At 45.6% G+C, this 20325-nt stretch overlaps 1 protein-coding gene and 1 long non-coding RNA gene across 3 annotated transcripts in view; both read left to right on the top strand.

Moving 5' to 3' along the window:
- The window catches only part of LOC135920012 (galactosylgalactosylxylosylprotein 3-beta-glucuronosyltransferase S-like), a 166689-nt gene that overhangs the window by 70594 nt on the left and 75770 nt on the right, over positions 1 to 20325 (top strand). The window lies entirely within an intron of this gene.
- Positions 18148 to 19868, top strand: LOC135920027 (uncharacterized). Its single transcript, XR_010570129.1, has 2 exons — positions 18148 to 18349; positions 19512 to 19868. It is a non-coding gene; the product is annotated as an uncharacterized lncRNA (long non-coding RNA).

The raw sequence follows: 20325 nt of genomic DNA, 5'->3' as shown, positions 1-20325 counted from the left end.
TGGCAAATTAGGAATCAATCCTCAGTTTCAGTTAGGCATGGTCTTTGAGTATCCTTTTTCCCCGGGGTGTCACATGCCAACCGTAACATGAGGCATGGTGGTTGAGCATCCTTTTTGCCTTGGGTGTTACACGCCAACTGTAACATGAGGCAAGGTGATTGAGCATCCTTTTTGCCCGGGGTGTTACACGCCAACCGTAGCAGCAGCAACCATTACAGACAACCATATCAAATTAGGAATCAATCCTCCGTTTTGATGATGCATGGTGGTTGAGCAGTCCCTTGACCCGGGGTGCTACACGCCAACCGTAACATGAGGCATAGTGGCTGAGCATCCTTTTTGCCCGGGGTGTTACACGCCAACCGTCAGAGGTGGCGAAATGCGAGAACATTCATGCATAGTTAAATTTAGGTGGGCTTTATAGAACAAGAGGTCGTGAAAATGAATACGCAGTCCTCCATTACGGCGTGCCTCATAATTATATGACCGTTTTGGCCCGTGGAATCCCAAATTTTTTATACAAAAATGTTATATAACCACAGGCCCCGCCTACGAAGACAAGATCTCGTGATTCAGTCATAAAACACCGAAACGAGCGAGTAAATGATAGTCTACGCAGCTTTTGAAATAATGCACGATCGTATGACTCGTTTAGAATATTCCGCGTCGGCTAAGCAGAAGTGCACTTGAATACAAATTAAAATCTTGCTCTCAATTCTAGTCACTTGGTGTTGCCTATAAAAAACTTCTGCGGATCAGAACAATAAAGTTTTTCAGTGACAAGTGGTCCATCTTATAGTTGAGTTGCACTGCGCTCTGTGAAGTTTCGCATTCGTCAAGCAAGCTTCATAATGTTTTCTTGCCAGTAAATCTCATTATCACTTTCTAACGCAAATTTATTGTTTGTTTAGGTTAGCGTACGACTATTTCTGGTCAACACACTTTGATACAACCAGAGACTGCTCGGGAGACATCAGTTTGTCAGCGTAGAAAGAAAAACATTGTTAGAAAAATAAATGCTTGAATCCCCCCGTGAACATTTCATTGGCCTTTGTACATCTGCCCTTCCACCTCTCGCCTCCTTTTTTGTCCAAGTGTCCTTAGCGCTCGAGCTACTCATTCGGTCTAGTACCAGCCAGCCTAAACTTCTTAACTTTCTTGCTTTAGCTTTATATACGTAGGATGGGCTTAGAGAACAAAATTTATTAAAACTGCGAACTAAGCGAAGGTTGTCATTTGTTTTTACAGCGTTAATTCTTATTGGAGAGCGAACCCCACACGGAAATAGTGCTGGTTACCGATGCCAGGAGTTACGGCACTGAGCCGACTAACTTTCAGGGCGAGCTGTGTCGCAAAAGGACTAATTAGGTTTAATTAAGATTTCCTTGTGAATGTCAGCACAGCAGCACAAGTTTACATAACTCTTTTTTGCCCACTAACGTTATCCGCACTTCTCTCAGAAGTTCCACACCCAATTTTGGGTCAGGGTTGCTAAGGTAGTGGATGCATTATTGCACTGCAGTGCGCCAACTCGTTTCCGGACAATGGCATCGAGCGTGTTTCATGTTTTGCTTTACGTACCGGGCAGCAACAAACTTATGGGCCGTTTATAGTCCGACGTAACGCACGCGCGCGCGCGCGCTCGCGCACGCTACGTCACGTCGGCGAAAACAACACCTCTATTGTCGGGCGCACCGGCGCAGCTAACGTAACCGGCGGCTTTCAACGCGCCCCGACGGGCCCGGCGCCGATTTGGCTCCGGAGCCATTCGCGCGTCGAAGTCGGCGGAACTCTCGCACCACAATGCATTGCGCGCGAAGAAAAAGGCGCCAACACAACTCCGCAGACGGCTTTTGCGGACGGCGCGCGACTTGGCGAACCTTCTGCGCATGCTCCGAAGATAGCAGCCTACGGCGCGCGCGTTGAAGTATAGAGGGGATGGCATCTCGGCTGGCGCAGCGCAACCGACGTAGCGTGACTGACCGCGAACGACGCTCGCCCGCGCGCCGATAACGTCGGACTATAAACGGGGCTTTAGAATGAGTGAGCAATGGAACGGGCAGCAGGCGCTGGCCAGACAAACACAGTATACAGCGCAGGCGCAGCAGCTGCAGCAGCTGCAGCAAGAACGCAGCAGCTCATTGCCGAAAAAGGGCTGACAAATCATTAGGAGCGTGCCGTAACAACGGAATAGCAATGACCAGTAACAAATGCCATACACGCACCTGTACACACTGAGGACTATAGCAGACGACGTCAGAAGCAATACACACGAAGCGTAATGACGATGGCGACTCCACCCGTCTTCGCAGGAAGTAGTGTCCTGGGACATCGCATATATACTGGTCTAGAAACCTGGAAATTCGCATTTCACAAACTCGAGTAGAACAGGTCGGCGGACAGCGCCAAATTGCTTCCACGTAGGGAGCGCGTGCGCGTGAGGCGCGGCAGCGGAGCCCCCCCCCCCCCACCTCTTGACGTCACGCGAGAGAGGGTGCCACTCAAAGATCTCGGGGCTAACACCAGAGGGTCACTTTTAGCAGCCGCAGCTACGCGCAGTCGTCATTTGTAGACCGGAAGTGCATAGATGAAATGATTTTTTTTAGAGCGCAGCTCTTTGGCGTCCGTTCCTGGGTTTCGCGTCTTCGCCGGCGTTGTCGTCGGCCTCGTAACCAGCTCCGCCCCCCTTTCATCCCCCCAGCGCTAGCAGCGACCGACTGATACCGCTGACGCCGCTAGAGAGTCAAGATAACGTGACTGCATAGAACACCGTCGCCGCCATGCAGAAAGAGGAGGAAAGGGTCCCCCCCCCCCCTGTTCTTGTGTGGCGGATAGGGTGCTCTTCAGTTGCCGCCGCGCCGGTTATTTCACGTAGGCCCCGGCACGTCGACGAATACGTGACCACCTTCCCACGGCTAGACCTGGTTCTTAGCGCTGCGGAAGCGAGGGTGTCATATTGTTTGTGTCGGCATCGGCGGCGTTGTCCCTGAAACCAACTCCGCAGCTGGGGTTGACTCACTATCGGCGTCAGCGGCATCAGTCAGTCGCTGCTATCTCTTCCCTCCTCCCTTTATCGTGTTGTCCGCTTGCTGCGCGCGCTTCTGCCCCCATCGTTTGCCGCTGGGTGTACACGCCGCCCCCCTCCCCTCTCTTCCTGCGAGTCTCCGGTTGTCAAAGCGCCGGCTCGAACTTAATTCCTTTCTTCGCTCCTCCTCCAATGCAACCCCTGTGCGGTGGCAATCAGAAAGCCAGATCGGTGGCGGCGGATCTGTATATGTGCACCACCCGAGCCGAAATTGCCGCTGCCGTTCGCCCTTTGCGGTGGCAATCAGAGAGCCAGATCGGTGGCGGCGGATCTGTATATGTGCACCGCCCGAGCCGAAATTGCCGCTGCCGTTCGCCACTGCGACATTATCTGCCAGTTCTTTCTGAGCCATGAGCGAGACGACCGATGGAAGTCCTCCGTCTGCTGCTGCTGCTGCTGCTGCTGCTGCTGCTGCTGCTGAACGAGCTGCCAGAGTAGAGGCCCAGCGCCGTCGCCGTCAGAATCCAGAGGTGCGTGCCGCCGAAGCAGAAGCTTACCATCGCCGCCGTCGAGATGATACATGTGTTGCTCGATTTCTTTGCCTCAATCTATCGAAAAGGTGAAACAGCTTATTTGCTGCGCTCAAATTTCGGATTAGGAAGTAACGTAATCGTCGGTAATTTTTTTTGTACTTCAATTGCGTAAGCATTGCTATGGCTACCTAAGAGGAAACCTGTCCATCCGTCTGTCACACAAGGTAAGTCACTATAAAATAATTATTCTATAAAAAAAGAATTCGAAAGGGAAAACGTCAGTATTGATGAGCTTCAAACCTAGAACCCCACACTCCGAAGCCGAGTGTCTTGCCCACCGAGCTAACTACCCGCCTTTTACAGCGACGCTATAAGGGCTACTTTCCCCACTATCGTGTCCGCGTGTATAAAAAAGAAAATCTCCAATATAGTGCAATGGGGACCCGACCCATGGCCGAGGTGACGCTGGCGTTAAGCATTCCTCCTACGTGAAGCGTTACGCACCCCCCATGGTCATCCGGGATTTCTTGCCAACCGATGCGGCCCACCGGACGTGCGTTGGATTTTAACGCGAGCGCGTTAAGTTCACCATGTTGAAGAATTGCCCGCGTGAGTAGAATCATCGCGAGCCAGGCATCCTGATTCAAGCTCAAATGTACGGTGCTGTTTAACGGTTGTCACTCTTCGCAACGGCCGACAGTCTACTTCATCGTCCACTTGGCGCTTCAGACAATTACTCATATGATTGAAATTTTTATTCGTCAGGTCCGTCAAATGCATAAATCCAGTAGTCTTCTAAAAGATTGCCACATGATAAAATGAATATGCATAACGTACTTCAAAGGCCAAAGCCCATGCGGGTACTTCATTCTGGGGGGAGTCTTTGTCTCCGTCTACGCTTCATGTTCATGGGATTTCAGGAACAAGAATCCTTCAGCGGGGCCTCCTATTTCTCCGAAGCGATGTAAGTGGTGACAGTTTAATATGTTTTCCGATTCATTGCTTAGCACGTTTGGGTGATTCACAGTGTTTTCTTGTTTAATTTTCATCTCGGAAGTGATTCTATAAGTTCTGATGTTGCCTCTAATGTGACTTGGTAAAGAATTTTACTTTAAAAAGTAACATCACTGTCCAACTTCTTTTTAGGGCTTCAAATTTTTTTTCTTGCAATGCCGTGCTATGGAGGAACATATCGAAGTGCATCGAGCATGAAGCGATCGAGATCACGGATAGATACGGACATGTGCGTTATGCTCGACGCTGGCTGAGTGTGTGCAATAACCTAGATTTTAAATGTCTGCTTATAGGAGGACACTTTTCGCTCTTCAGCGTTAGCTTCTTACATATCTAGAAGTGCGAACACTTCCTCGGATGACAGGCTTGAAGACTTGCAGTAGGCTCAATCTTCTGCTTTTCACGATAAAAAATATATACAGTAATTTGCATATTGATGAATTGATTACTAGTCAGGTCCTTAATAAAGTTTGCCATGTACCGACAAGTAGGTAAAAATGTCCCCAAGACATTTTCAATTATTCCGTCAAGGTGCGATATTAGTGTTTGAGATCCCTGTGCTTATGTTTTAATAAAATACCGTATCCCGTTTATCAACGCTGCTTGCAAATTTGAATATGGCAAAACATTTTTAACCGAGCGCGAGACTACGCGCCTATATAGGCTGCCAATGGCGATTTCATGAAATTTACTGCTAAATGCATCTTGAAAAGAAACTATAACATTTTTGCCTGTGTATTTTATGCCTCATAACATGCCTGTATCACAGCACCACTTTGATTGTCACTTCATTCACAGGAGGCATGAGTTGATTGATCGCGAAACTACCAGACGGCTCCATAGCATTTTTAATATGACTGCAACCTTGCAAGTGGTATAGAATCAGATAAAATTAAAAGTGTGATGATGATTGGTGTTTATTGGAGCAATGGACAGTAGTGGCGAAAAAGCCCCAAGTCTATGATAATAGATTGCCATTGGTAAACAAAGAATGATCATTGAGGCGTGGATGAAACACATCTAAAATATTCTTTCCAGGGTGCGTAAATATATTCGTAAAAAACTAGACAATGATACATAACATGTACCATGCAGAAACGATGCACGAAGTATGGTCCCATTGACGGTCATATTGGATCATCGACGTCCTACATATGTGCAGCAGAGATCCGAAACGGGACATTCAAACGTCCCTAGGACATATCTAAGAAGCCTGTGGATCATTCTTGGATGTCCATGGGATCGTCCCGTCCATGCGAATTGGCGTTCATAGAAATATCCCACGAATGTCATAATGCGATATTCGGACGTACAAGCTATGTTTATATATGAATTACTTTTATGGCATAATTCCGAGCACGTCCCAAAGAGAATTTGTCAGGATGTAGGACGCTTCTTGGACATTGTTGTACGAGTCGTCCAATGGACGTGTGCGGGCCATTTGGTTGTGGATTCAGGATATCTGCAGGGCGCCCTTATTTGTTATAAATTAACATAATGTGTCCTAGCAGTGGAAGCGGGCCTGCGGCATTTTCCATACCATTAACAAATCTTGGCCTGGTTTTCTGTTGGCTCAAGGGGCAATGATGCAAAGGAACTGTATGGTTCTTGAAGATCCACCGCAGTGGTCCAATGTGGCGAGCAAATATTTTGTAATGCAGAAGCTGAAGTACCATGAGACAGACCAGCAATACTGCGCATCGCATGTCAAAGCAACTTAAAAGAAGGCTTCAGTGCAGCTAAGCATTATGCACATAATTCTCTGCTACGGTAAGCTAATACATTAGATAAAATCTCATAAAAATGCAATAATTATGGAACGTATAGACATGCAAGCTATACATTTTTGTGCTAACAGGCACGAAGCTACAGAACTAAGTTGTATAGCCTGGTGAACCACTTAAAGAACTCATTAAAAGTACAGCATTGATTTCGACAAAACTGTTGCAGGAATATCACGAGTTCAACTCTCAAAGCACGCGGCAGTTTTAGTTAAAGCGCATCAATGCAAAGAAATAGAAGTCAATAACTTTTTTCATACAAGCTCAGCCATTAGGACTTATTACGCCCCATGGTTAGTAAAAGTGCGCATGAAACAAACTGTATACAAATGCACTTTATAGTAGCTAGAAAGCTTAAGAACTCGACCTGGGGCCAGTACGGAAGTTATCATGAGGCTTGCTGTGGGGTTACTTCCATGGTCACAGGGACATCAGTGCAAAATTGGCTGAAGAATTGACATATGTCAGCCATTTTAGGCTGAAGCAGCCTTTCCCCTCGGCCATATTATATAATTACACACAATAAATAACACTAGTTATGCTAATGATGTCATAACTACATTAGGCATAAAGGGAATTGATTGACACTACTTCAGTGGACATATATAGGCACCGACAGCTGTTGTCTGATCATCCATTTATAGAGCAAATGCGCTATGCATCCATAACAAGCTCTTGTAAAGGTCACCAGAGCAAACATCGAACCTTTTGTGTATCAGGAGACCTTTTGAGTTGAGCTGATAATTTGCAGATGGACCTCGGCCAGTAAAGAAAATTTAAAGGTCATCTGCTAGGGAGGAGATTACGAAGGAAGTCGGTACTAGGGCTGCTGCGGGCATGCTCACTTCAACGGTCGCAGCTACATAAATGCCATATTTGCTGGAAAGTTCACAGGTGTCTTAGCCACGAAAGAAGCTTCACCAGGCGTTCTGCGGGCCTGCTTCAGTGGTCGCACACAGTAACAGTACTAAATATTTTATATATATAGTGGGTATTGCTACCTGGACATAACCTAGGTTTACATACAGCAGATACATAAAAAATTAGGTAAATTACTAAACGATCACTTAGGCAATTGGAAACATAAACATTACTGGAGAGTTCACAGGCACAAAAGCAGTTATTCGGCACTTGCTTCGGCATAGAACCAGACTGGTTTGACAAGTACTAGCAATACCAAGGCACTTGCTGTACTTGAGGGGTCAAAGCACAAATTCGCCGCAAGTGTTCACGGGCTCGATGGCCTCGGAGAGAAAAAACAGAAGCTGAACGCGATCTTTCCGTGGTCGCAGCCAAATATTACTGAAGCTGCCATAGGTACCTTGGGGACTACACAATTGCCTAAATGCTTGTAGCACCCTGACTTCAGCAGTCATATAATGAAAAAGAAAAGCATTATATGAGTTCATTCGTACCAAAAGCTTACAGAGGAAGAGTGTGGGGTTTGCTCCAACGGCCACACACAACACAAATTCATCCTAAAAATTCGCGGGCGTCAGACAGCCTGGATGAAATTTACCAGAGCTAGAGCGTTGTTGTTCTTAAACGGCAGCAGATACAAATACTTCTGAAATCACCACAGGTATCTTGGCGGCTAAACATTTTCCTAAGACTCACTGCAGGGTGCCTCAGCTGTGGCAGACGAATATATTGCAGTTAATATTTACTAAGAAATGTAGTGTGGCATTTGTGTGGACTTGCTAGACCAGTCACAGAGACAAAAATTACTCCAGGGTTCACAGGTACAGTGCTCACGGAAGAAACGCGTTAATTTAGGGCTAACTAATGCCCACCCAGACTTTCGTTTGTACCGGCTGCAGTTCGTGTCACATCGACGTAACTTTGGTGTGTACACTTAGAGCGGAGTCAGAGTCACCTTTAGTGACCAGATTCATAGCGACATGACATGGTACTCTCGAGTTCGCTGCACATATGCTGGGTTCTACCAAATACTCGCTGTCGCGTTTCATTCCGTGAGCACTGTACATCAGCCAATAAGGATGTTACCCCACGCTGAGCGCAGCCTTTCATCCGTGGTTGCAGATGCAAAACCGAAGACGTCGCGGGTACGCTACACATTTTACTAGTCATCATGCCGGATCGATTACAGTTTTTGCAGACACGACAATGAACTGTTAAGTTCAGAGGTATTGATAAAGCAGATTTCTGTAGGTTTGTTTCTGTGATAATCATCAACGAAGAATGATGTCGACCCAAAGTGACACCAGGCAGATGGCCGGAACAAAACCTGGCTGCAAAGTATGCAATAAAAACGTCTTAGAAATATGTACAAACATTATTACCCATCATGTGCATGGTAACTACCTGCACTTGTAACAGCAATCTGCAGGTTCTGACAGTAACTTTGCTTTTATGTGGCTTAATACAAACTCGCTGAGCTTACAGTTATCGGAAAAGATGTTGTAATTGTTTCAACTCTGTACAAACACAAAATGAATTCTTCTGGTCTCTATGTCAGCATAGCTGTGTCAAGCTTGCTGATAACGGTAAAAAAATATGGCAGTTTCATCCGCAAAGGGAAGCAGTGACTGCGAGAGCGAATTACACGACAGGTATAATGAAGCAGCTGTACATGTTTTCGCCACTGTAAGTAACAGTAAACGTTCGCTTCTTTGGTAAATTAACAACTTTGGTGTCGTGCGTAAAACCGAACATGAACACATCTCACTGACAGTAAACACGCTGTATTAACGTTGTGGCGATGAAGCGGGGCAGCAGCGACAAGCAATCACTTATTGCTGCTTCTCGCTACAAAGCGTTTCCAAAGCCAAGCTAAATTTACGCGGCCTTCGACACTAAGCTGGGCGGAAACAGCGCCCACGAAAGCACAACCGAATACGGCGCATGTATGTGTCAGCGTAATTTCTTAAGGAGTGTCCCTAAAGCTTCTATAGGAATAAAAAAATTAGGCGACTGACGACTATTTCACTTCAGTAAGAATATAATGAAAATAAGGACATGCAACAGTCTTGTAATCTTGTCCAGCTCGTCGCACACACATGACAGCGCATACGCTTGCCCAAATGGTAGCAAATGTGAGAAGAAAACTGAAACATCACGGTTGTTCTACCACCTTGTGTGCGGGGGGCTGCCATTGAAATAAAAAATGCCTGCAATATAGTTCCCTTTTTCGGAACTTCCGCGGTTGTACGATTGATCTTGCAATCGCGTTGACGCAAAGAAAACTCAAACGGTAGACGAAGTTGAACTGACACGGTAATTCACCTGAAAGAAATTTATCTAGGTCTAAAAAGACAGTCTTCATTATTAAAAAACATTATGAAGTTTTACATGCCAAAACCACGATCTGATTATGAAGGCCGCCATAGTGGAGGACTTCGGAAGACTTTGGAGAAACTGGGGTTCTTAACATGCACTTAACCTAAAAGTACAAGGGTGTTTTCGTGTTTCACCTTCAGCGATATGCAGGTGCCGTGGCCGGGACTCCAGTACTAAAAATATGACAACGCACCAATTCTGAGCAATAGTCTAATAAGAAGCGTACACGTTTCGATCCTTACAGAGAGCCGAGACGTGAGCTTGACCTCAATAACATAGTAGCATGCACCCGAGAACGTTTAAATAAGCAGCAGTTCACAAGAACTTGCCCAACTGTTTCGTTACTGCAAGAAATGAACGTGTGCGACATTGTTTGACAGAAATGCGTGGAAAAATTAAGCAGTGCGGCCAGCCAACAATCACGTGCAACAAGTGCTGTAATCTCGATACAAATACCTTCAAAAGTTTACTTATTTCAACCGTACGCCGTTTAACGATCACTCTCGTAGTCGCGGTTACGCAAACTCTAAGGGCAGACGATCTCAAGCGACACGGTTATTCAGAGAGTGCGGGCGCTTGACACACATTTAGCAAGCAATGAAAATTGACAAACGTTCAGTTTTCATGTGAATTTGGGACGTGGAATAGAGATGTAGGCCACTGTATTACGGTCGGAGCACTTGCTGCACGTGGCGGTTAATTGGCCGGCCTTGGTGCTCAACTTTCCCACACTTGCCTTGATGGCTGGTATCTGTAAATTCAAGCGTGGTAAACTTCAGCAGTGCGGCCGGCCAATTAACCATCACGTGCACCGGGTGCTCCAAGTGTGATACAGATGCCTACATCTGTGTTCCGCGCCCCAAGTTCATGTACACCCGTGCACGCTTATTCCTCGATTCCAAGGACAGCGACAAGTTGTTGGGAGTATTTCAATTGGAATATTTAAATAAATATGGAAATTCGATTATTCCGTCCTTCCGCTGTTTTCACAATCGAAGAAAACAAAACACCCATGGCAGACGAAGCTTAAGCGTCGCGGTTAATCACTACGCGCGCATGATAGAGTCAACTCCGACAAACTATCATAATTAAAAAAAAGCGACCACGTACGAACGGTCTAACCAGCGCACACGTTTTGTCGGTGCGTAGCTAAGGCGTGAAGTTGACTTAAGAGGAAGCTTTAGCTCGGGCCCAAGTCTGACGCGGCCTATTCAAATACATTTAAAACGCAAAAATGCTCTTTTGAGATAACCCCTGGACCAATTTTAATGAAATTTGTGGAATTTGAGAAAGAAAGATTTATTCTAGTAAGTGCTTGAAGCAGAAATTCAATTTAGGGCTTGAATTTTGTTGAACGAATGTTCAAAAAAGCGAAAGTTGGAAAAGAATAGAAGCACGGAGTTTACAAATAGATAGCTCTGCATCAAGAACAGATATCGCGGTTCTGTCCACGGCAGCATTAAATCATTGAAAGTGGACAAATTTAATACATCATATTTCTCGTGAATTTTTTACATTGTGTATAAGGGTTCTGCGAAAGATTTATTTCAATATTACAAAACATTTTTAGATTAATGTGTAACGTATCAATTTTGTCCCTTTTAGATGTACTATGGCATGTAATTAACATAATTCTGATATCGCATATTGTTGCTTAGTTAGAGCGCTGTAAACTTGATAGTCTCATTTGCTGAAAATTTTCGATTTTTGCTACTTAAGAAAAAGTTGACGACCTCAATAAAAAATTCGAAGGCAACAGTCACTACATCTTTAGTTCTTTCAAATGCAATCAAGTTCGCCAAATTTGGTGAAATGGTTTCTGAGAAAAACGAATTCTCTTGACCACCACGGTTGCTTAGTGGCTATGGTGTTGGGCTGCTGAGCACGAGGTCGCGGGCTGGAATCCCGGCCACGGCGCCCGCATTTCAATGGGGGCGAAATATGAAAACACCGGTGTAGTTAGATTTAGGTGCACGTTAAAGAATTCCAGGTGGTCGAAATTTCCGTTGTCCTCCACTACGGCGCGCCTCATAATCAGAAAGATGTTTTGGCCCGTAAAACCCCATAATTTTTTAAAAACGAATTCTCCTTTTACATGTAATTAGATAGGAGCACCCGAGCTAAAGCTTCCATTTAACACCGTACTAGTTTTTATTTCAAATGCAATCAAGTTCACCAAATTTGGTGCAATGGTTTCTGAGGAGGAGGAAATAACTTTATTTAGTCCTGAGGTGCCCCTCCCCACCCATTCTTGGTTTAGTGGTCGGCAGGGGTCGCGGGCCGCACCCACATTGGGACGGGAAGCCCGTGAGCCTCCGCCCTTTCGTGACCCCTCTGGACGGCCCGGAGCTGGGTCTGGTGGTCGTCGCTTCGCAGGGCGTCCACCCAGTCTTCTTCTTTAGTGAACACGGTGCAGGTTAACGCGGAGCATTGCCAGGGCATATGCGCTAGCGAGCAGTACGATGCGCCACAATCCGGACATTGCGGCTCTACTTCTGGTGAATAACGGCTCAGTCTGCCTCTCGAGGGGAACGACCCTGTCTGCAGCATTCTGAATATCGATGACTGTGGTCTAGTGAGTTTAGCGTGGGGCAGCGGGAAGGTTCTCCTCGACAGCTGATAGTGCGTTGTTATTTCGTTGAAGCTGGGCAGCGGGTCTCGGTGCTCCCCTCCCTACCCGCCACTTCGCTCGCCACGATCGCCGCGGTGCGTGAGTCCTCGCGCGCGTCCGTGTGCCAGCTCGTTGGCGTTGGGAAATTCGGGGTGCACGTCGGCCCCCATGTGGGCTGGAAGCCATTTGATGATGTGATGACCCATGGCTCCTTCGCTGCCGAGGACGGCCGCCGCTTCCCGCGATATCGAGCCCGAGGCGAATGCTCTGGCCGCTGATCGCGAATTAGTGTAGACGTAAGGACGTTCGGGGTTCCTCATTGCCATGGCTATTGCCACCTGTTCAGCCACTTCGGACGTTACCCCCTTGACCGATGCTGCGTGAGGATGATGGATGGGGACCGACCTTCTCAAAAACCACATTGATAGCGATCAAGCACAGTATTTGATTCCAGGAAATGCAAGAGACTGATATTTATTATTTTTTCCAAAAGATTAAAGAGGCAGCTGCTAAGTGCTATGGGACGGGAGCTTGTTACGAAGGGTGGGTCTTTAAACTGTTACAAAATGGGACTAAGATAGCTTGTTTCCATGCCACTAGAAGGTTTCCGGCTGCTCAAATGTTATTAAGAAGTGCGAGCAATGTAATTTTTTTGTCCGTGTGCACAATCTTGTTAATGACATAAATGATGCTGTCAGCTCACGGCGCAGAGCTTATGCAGATGTTCATTGCTGCTCTAAGCTCGCCAATATTGAATGGTACGTTATATAGATCGTTTCCTCAACATTTGCGATCCAGTGTCTTGCGTTCTTATATTTGGAATGTCTGCGAATAGTGCACGGAACTAGATACGTACTCAAAATGTTTACAAAGAACGTCTGCATGATCTTCCCACCCCATTCCTTGATTATTTATCGAGGGCACTGCCCGTTCAGACTTCTGAGCGCATTCCACACTTTTGTTTCTTGGGCAAACGAATCTATTCCAGAAAGAAGCTTATCCCAGCTTGCTCTCCTAACCTGCCGTCGTGTGCATCTTCTCTGTGGCTTAGACTGTTTGAGTTTAACAAGGTTTTCTGTAGTAGGGTATCGGCGCAGAATGCCCCATGCATTGTTTTGCTTTTTTTGAACTTTCCTGTAGTCCTCGTTCCACCAGGCAAATTGTCTTTTTCATGAAGCACCTATTGTTTGAGGGATGAGCTTTTCTGCTGTGTCAATAACAAAAGCGGTAAAAGATGACGCAGCATGATCTATAGTAAAATTACTGATCAAATGTCGTGATGGTGGACTTCTTAAAGCATTTCCAATCATCTGAGGCTAGTTTCCAGGGAGGGCCGGACGGAAGGGAGTCATGTAGTGCTACTATGTTTACGGTTACTGGGAAGTGGTCACTCCCAAATGAATTTTTGATGACATGCCATTCTAAATGAGGGAAAATAGGTGTAGAACCAGTCGACATGTCTATGTATGAATATAAATTATGATTAAGGTTGTGATATATTGGTTCCTTCTTATTGAAGACGCACGCAGCAGAGTACACTAGGAAGTTTCCTATAAGTCGATATCTCGCATTGAGTCGCGGGTATCCCCAAAGAGTGTGATGAGCGTTAAAATTACCGGTTATCATGTATGGTTACGCGAACTGGTCGATGACGCTGTAAAATTCCGTTTTACTCAGGTGATGTTTGGAAGGCATGCAAATGGAGAAAATGGAAATCAGCTTGTTGAATAAAATTGCTCGCACAGATACATCCTCTAGAGGTGTCTGAAGGGCAATCTGTTGGTATGCAACATACTTATTTACAGCTGTAGCCACAACTCTTGACAAGGCATAAGTGTTGTCACAGTCTTTAGGGAAAATGGCATATTGCTTGAGAAAGTTTAAGTGTGTAGGCTTTATGTGTGTTTCTTGGACACACAGCGCCTTCGTATTAAATTTCTTTATGAGATCTGTGACGTCGTGAGATTACGAGGAAGTCCTCTGCCAATCCGTTGTACTATCTGTGTATCCATGTTGCAGACAATGCTTGTGCGGTGAGTCTCATGTGAGAAGAATAAACTTGCAGAGCCCCTTTGGGGTCCTGTTATGCGTGTTTTTTTTTTGTAGCGACCGCGAGTGTTTCTGCGCTCCTAAGGCGATGGCGGCCCCGTTTTGCCGGTTGTTACGTCCACGGTCTCTTCCGAGGTGCTGGACACGTGCTATTGCAAGCGCTTTGTTTGGCGTGAGGCGCTCATCTAGGGAGACGAGACCTTTGAGGCCAACAGCATGAAAGTTGATGGCCCTTTTTCTGGGGCGGTGAAGCAGCACTACCTGCAACCGCCATGTTGCGGATGGCATCACTGGCGGCTCACTGCATGTGGGCACTACATCACCGCGAAATGTGGTGTCACTGCCCTATGGCGCACCCCATTGGCAAATCTTTTCTTGGGCAGGTATGACACCTGCCTTCGTGCCACTTTAAATGACATGTGCTCTTTGACTTTGATAGCTATAATTTGTTTATATTTTTTCTACGATGGACACGACCACGAGTACGCGGCGTGCATCCAATCAGAGTTCCCACAATCGAGGGAGTTTCACACTATTAAGAGAAGTACTCATGAGCACTGCATTTAGCACAAGTTTGGTGGCGTCGGCAGATCGGCAATTTGTCGCCAAATCACTGTCATCTGAAGCGTCGCAGAGGGTTTGGGACACATGTTCTGACCCGCATCTTCACGTACCGTGTCCCGATACTGTCAGGCAGCAAACATGAACCAAATGGAAATATCAGGTGCTTGGTCTTCACCTCCTTGCCGTCACGCCTTAGCATAATGCTCTTACGTCGATTACATTTTGCTAGATGCACCCTCCTAATAGTTCAACTTCACTCAGCTCCATCAGGTCATTATTAGAAAATGCACCATTGCTCATGTTCATCGTGCGGTGCGGGATCACTCTCACTAGGACATTTCCAGCTGATACTAGGCTATGCAGTTTCTTTTCTTGCTTTTTTACATCCTGGAGTTCCATAAAGAGATCACTGCTAGCAATCTTTGATCATTTATAGGCTGGTCCAAGTACCTCAGTTAGGGATTTTAACGCAAGAAAAAGTGAGATTGTTCGTACTCCTTTTTCTTGTTTTTGAGAGTTGATGACATGAAAGCAGGGAAGGATTCTTTTTGGAGACCAAAACACTGGAAGACTTCATCGGTGCGCCTGCTCCTTAGGGAGCGATTAGATAGTTGGGGTAAGAAACTAGCCATAAGCAATTGTATATTTTTCGGCAGCGACGCCACCCACCCATCATAAAGTCCTACAGGGGGACACTGCAGGGCCTGTAAAACACGCGCTGCCAGTGTGACAGTGTGCATTACTTCTATAACCGAATCTGAGACAACTTAGGCTTGGGACACATGTCCCAACTGCAGCAATTTCAGTCTGTAAAGACGACACTAATGTTTAAATGGCAAGCAAGCAGGCACACAGGTTTAACCCTCGCTGCCTAGAAGATAGGAAGTAGTACAGCAGAGAGGAGAGGACCGGAAATATTGAAAGTGAGAGAGAAAAACGAAGTTTGGAGAGGTGGATAGGAAAAGGCCACTACCGATTTTCCCCGGGTGGGTCAGTCAAGGGGTGCTGTCAAGGTGAAAGCCGACGCCAAAAGGGGCGTGTTGCCCCCGCCGAAGGGCAGTAAAGTTCCAAACTCCCGGCATCGATCGGCTCAACCCCAGGTTCCCATTTTCCTCGGTCACGGCTAAGCCACGCCTGGTTAAGTGTGGGAGGGTCCCGCTCCACGTGCTCGGGTACGTGGTGGTGCGATTCACCAAACGCCTGCTTATGCACACGTCCCTGCGGGCGACGAATTAGAATTGTTGCCTGGCGAATACAGCAGAAGTAACACCCAGATAAAGGATTCTCCCATATATTTCGTATTCGTGTTGCTGTGTCGTAGCCACATATGCCATTCCTTCGGGTGATCAATCGACTGCATGCAAATGACAGGATACCACTGATTCCGCGTCACTCATCGCTGCTTCAAACGAAGCGCAATCCAAAAGGTAAGGCGACTGGCACAATGTGATTGTAGTATACGAAACAAACAGAATGACGACAGTCTGGTGCAATGATAGTGCCTGCCTCCATCTGGCTGGCTTTTAGCAGTGGTGCGTAGTCGGACGCGCTGCCTTGCATAAACAATTTAGCTTTCGCATTTTGGAATTCTGCAATATCCGCTCGGGTAAGTGTGATGAAAACAATTTATTTGCATGTGCACTTCGTGCGCGGTACTTTCGTCTCACCAAAGATATACGCCGTTTTTTAATATAACAGTCGAACACATCGACGCGCCCTTAAGCTCATTCTCTTTGCTTAGCCGGCGCTTGGGTACTGTCGTACAGAAATTATCAGCGTTGTATTTAGGTCAACCAAAAACGCGTTCCCTAGCAGGAAGCTTTGGCAAGATTTCTTCTTTTTCGCAAACGTCATTATCACTCGGCATTAGTTGCGAGAGTTCTCGACAGGAGCATGGGGCCACAAAAATTTGGCTTTTCTGCAGCAGAACTGATACTTGGGCTAGTTGGTGAGTATTCATGGTGATATTTGCACCGCGTACAATAGACAATGATGCGGGGAAGGTGGGCACACGAGCGCTTATTCACAACTGTTTATTTTTCGAGAGAGATCGAACATGAAAGCACCAGCAGGCTGCAGTGAGCATGGACAAAACGAGTCAATTCTTATAGAAACATATTACAATAGCTCAAGCAGCGTACAAAAACACAAATACTTTGTCAGTGATAGCAACCGATGGTTGACTCACCACGCATTTTCACCATACCATATTATATGTAACGCTTCTGTAATTTCACGTATATCAGTGTCAAAAAATACCGGTTCACAATGACATATATGTTACGGTGGTTAGACAAGTGTGAATGATTTTCTTTTCTGAGAGAATGTCGATGTTCTTTTAGACGACTGCTTGTGCACAGAGCCGCTTGTCCCATGTACATGTCGCCACATGTAACGTTATCTGGTACGCAATATGTATTCTCTGATTTGTGAATTTTTCATCTTTAAAACCGCAGCTGCATTTAGTTTTTCTAATGTCAGACTTTTTTTAAATCGCTCTATACAGTTTTTGCTCATTGTCAGGAGCGCTGAAAACCAGTTGAGCGCCATACCAGCTGGTGTTCCACCTTATGTCTATTATTTTTCACATCGGCTAAAGTATGTGGACAGCCGGTGAAATGCGAAGTGAGTGAAGTTGCCAAGGAGGATTACTCTCATTTCAGGCGTAATAACAATGTCAATAACAATGAAAATGCCGATGTCTGCCGCCTAATGGAAGTTTCTTCTCATAAGGCGATTTTGTAATGACACTAAATTAGAAAGCTAGAAGTGCGTGCACTGAAACGTGATGTAAAGCTATTATGCAGCAAATACATCAAAATCCTTTAGACATTCTGCAGTGCCAGATAACGAGGTCGCATCCGTCAGCAATTTTTTGTAGTGCATTGAAAGGTTTGAAACTAAGGGTTCCCTCTAAGATAAATACTGATTATGCGTGTAAATCGATATGCCTTCCTCTTATGTTCTTGCTAATAAGCTTGTTTTATTTTTACAATGATGCATGCTTAGACATTAGACTGAGTAAATTTTTTTTAGTTCCGCGACAGATGAACCTATTGTGTGCTCCACAAAATGGAGCTTTCTTAAGGGAGTTTATTAATGCAGCAATTAGGACGCTATAATAACAGCACATTTCGAAGTTAACAACAATACATCTGTTTGAGATGCGATAATGGGCTTCTTTTCCCGTTTGCCATTTCACACTCCCATTATTTGGGAGACGGCGAATATTCTTTACTCTTTATGAATATATAAGCACATGCACTTGCATCTCCTTCCCAGCTGATTGTCTATGTTTCCAGTGAAGCTGAATGTTTTTATCTATATTAACTGCAATTCTTTCTTCCCCATGTTTCGCTTACGATGTTATACCACTCAACTAATATCCACACTCGCGGAAAGCAGCCTGTCCACACACACGGACCAGCCTATCAGTCTGGGAATTTGCAGTTCTTCTAGTGCCACGAAAGCGGTAAGACACTCACCCTTCACATTGAATGACGTTGAAGCCATAAGGGGGGGGGGGTGATTCTAAGGAAGTCATAGGCGCACGACACGGAAAACTTGTGATTTATGAACAATATCCGACACCCACATGTACCTACTTTTCGCATTTTCGGTTTCGACGAAGAAGTTTATTCATGCCGTGAACAAATATTGGTACAGCCATTGTGCAACATAAAGAGGGTGGCGATACAGTCTAGATATAATACATATATGCTACAAACAAATAATTTCTTTAGCCAGGCACCTGAAACGCCTTAGTATCGCATCATTTTTAACCTCACTCTCGGTTCAGGGTCAGTTATCCGCATCATTTGATAGTTATTCTTGCTTAAAGAAAAATTCAGCATGCGTGTGCTTTGGCATAAAGCCACTTGCCTTGTGTTGCTTGTATATTGAGCTATTAGCAGATTGTAGCATTACTATTGGTCCCTCTGATTATACATAGTATTTGGTTGTGCTATGCTTTTTATGTGTGTGTTTTATCGCATACAAATGCCTTCTTATATTCAGCAAAGCAAGGGCACCCGGATCATTTGCAAACACGTCTGAAAACTTGCTACTTTGTATAAGTGTTCCGTACGTTGCTACTTAACATTCGTGTTTGTATTTGAGCTTGATTTGCCATTGCTCCTGCTTGGGCCGATGCTGGCCTTTAATGACGTGTAGCCATTAAATATCTATTTTACTTGATCATCACAAGAAATTGGCAATATTCGGTGTCCGCAAGTGGAACGCATGTGCTTCTTCAGTCCGCAAATGCAGAAGGCTAGTTCTTGTATAGTCGCTTGCTACCGTGCTTTTCTTTTGTACAAAATCAGAATAGAACACCATCGACGTTCCATACCAAGCAAATGGTGGAATGTCATATTTTATCAATGTTGATTTAAAGTCGCTGACATTGGCTAGAGATGTCAACATTCTTTATGGTTTAGCTTCGCTAAATGCGTGTACCTACACAGTAGCAGGCATTGCCTACGAGTGTGAGATCTCACACATGCAACATATTTGCAACAACTGCAGCAATTTCAGTCTGTAAAGACGCCACTAAAGTTTAGATGTCAAGCAAGTAGGCATAAGCGGTGAGCATTTCTTTTTTGTGGCCAACAGCTTCTCTTTTCTATTTGCAGGGAACGGACTGATTCGTTATGCCGCGCAATTGCCCCTCTCTCAGGATTGCCGTATTTACTGTCGTAACGTTTCTGCTGCTGTCCAGCGCCGCAGGAAAAGGTTGCATTGCCGAAGATTGTGCTAGTGAATGTTCGAGTAATAAATTTCACACGGGCGGTTGCGCAGAAGGCAGCTGCGTTTGCAGCTCAACGCATCGAAATATTCGCATGAGTAGGCAACAGATTTTGATGTAAGGGAAATGTCTTAAGGTAATCGCCCATTACGGAGTCATTTTCTGATGCTATACCGCATGCCTCCTATATGGATGTAACAAAAACACAAAAATAAAGCAGTAAAATATTAAAAAGAAACAACAATGTGGTGCTTACTTTGTTTTTGGCTCTTTTACTTAGCGTTATAAGCAGGTCCTGAGCATTACGACTAACAGAACCTGCTGATACCCACCATATGGTTGCTCAGTGGCTATGGTGTTGGGCTGCTGAGCACGAGGTCGCGGGATGGAATCCCGGCCACGGCGGCCGCATTTCGATGGGGGCGAAATGCGAAAACACCCTTGTGCTTAGATTAAGGTGCACGTTAAAGAACCGCAGGTGGTCAGAATTTCCGGAGTCCTCCGCTACGGCGTGACTCATAATCGGAAAGTGGTTTTGGCACATGAAAGCCTGTAACTTAACAGCGCCGTCCACTATTGAAGGTAAACGAAAACACTCTTGTTGCAGTTGGTGCTTATAAATTTCTTCTACACGCTACATGTCTTTCGAAGACTTCGCTGTGCGCACTAAACGGATTTCACATGGAAGCAGGCCGACGAAG

Source organism: Dermacentor albipictus, chromosome 3 (genome assembly GCF_038994185.2).
Source record: "Dermacentor albipictus isolate Rhodes 1998 colony chromosome 3, USDA_Dalb.pri_finalv2, whole genome shotgun sequence".
NCBI classification, from domain to species: domain Eukaryota; kingdom Metazoa; phylum Arthropoda; class Arachnida; order Ixodida; family Ixodidae; genus Dermacentor; species Dermacentor albipictus.
Note: the sequence above shows the minus strand (reverse complement) of the source record. Positions and strands in the feature narration are given on the sequence as shown.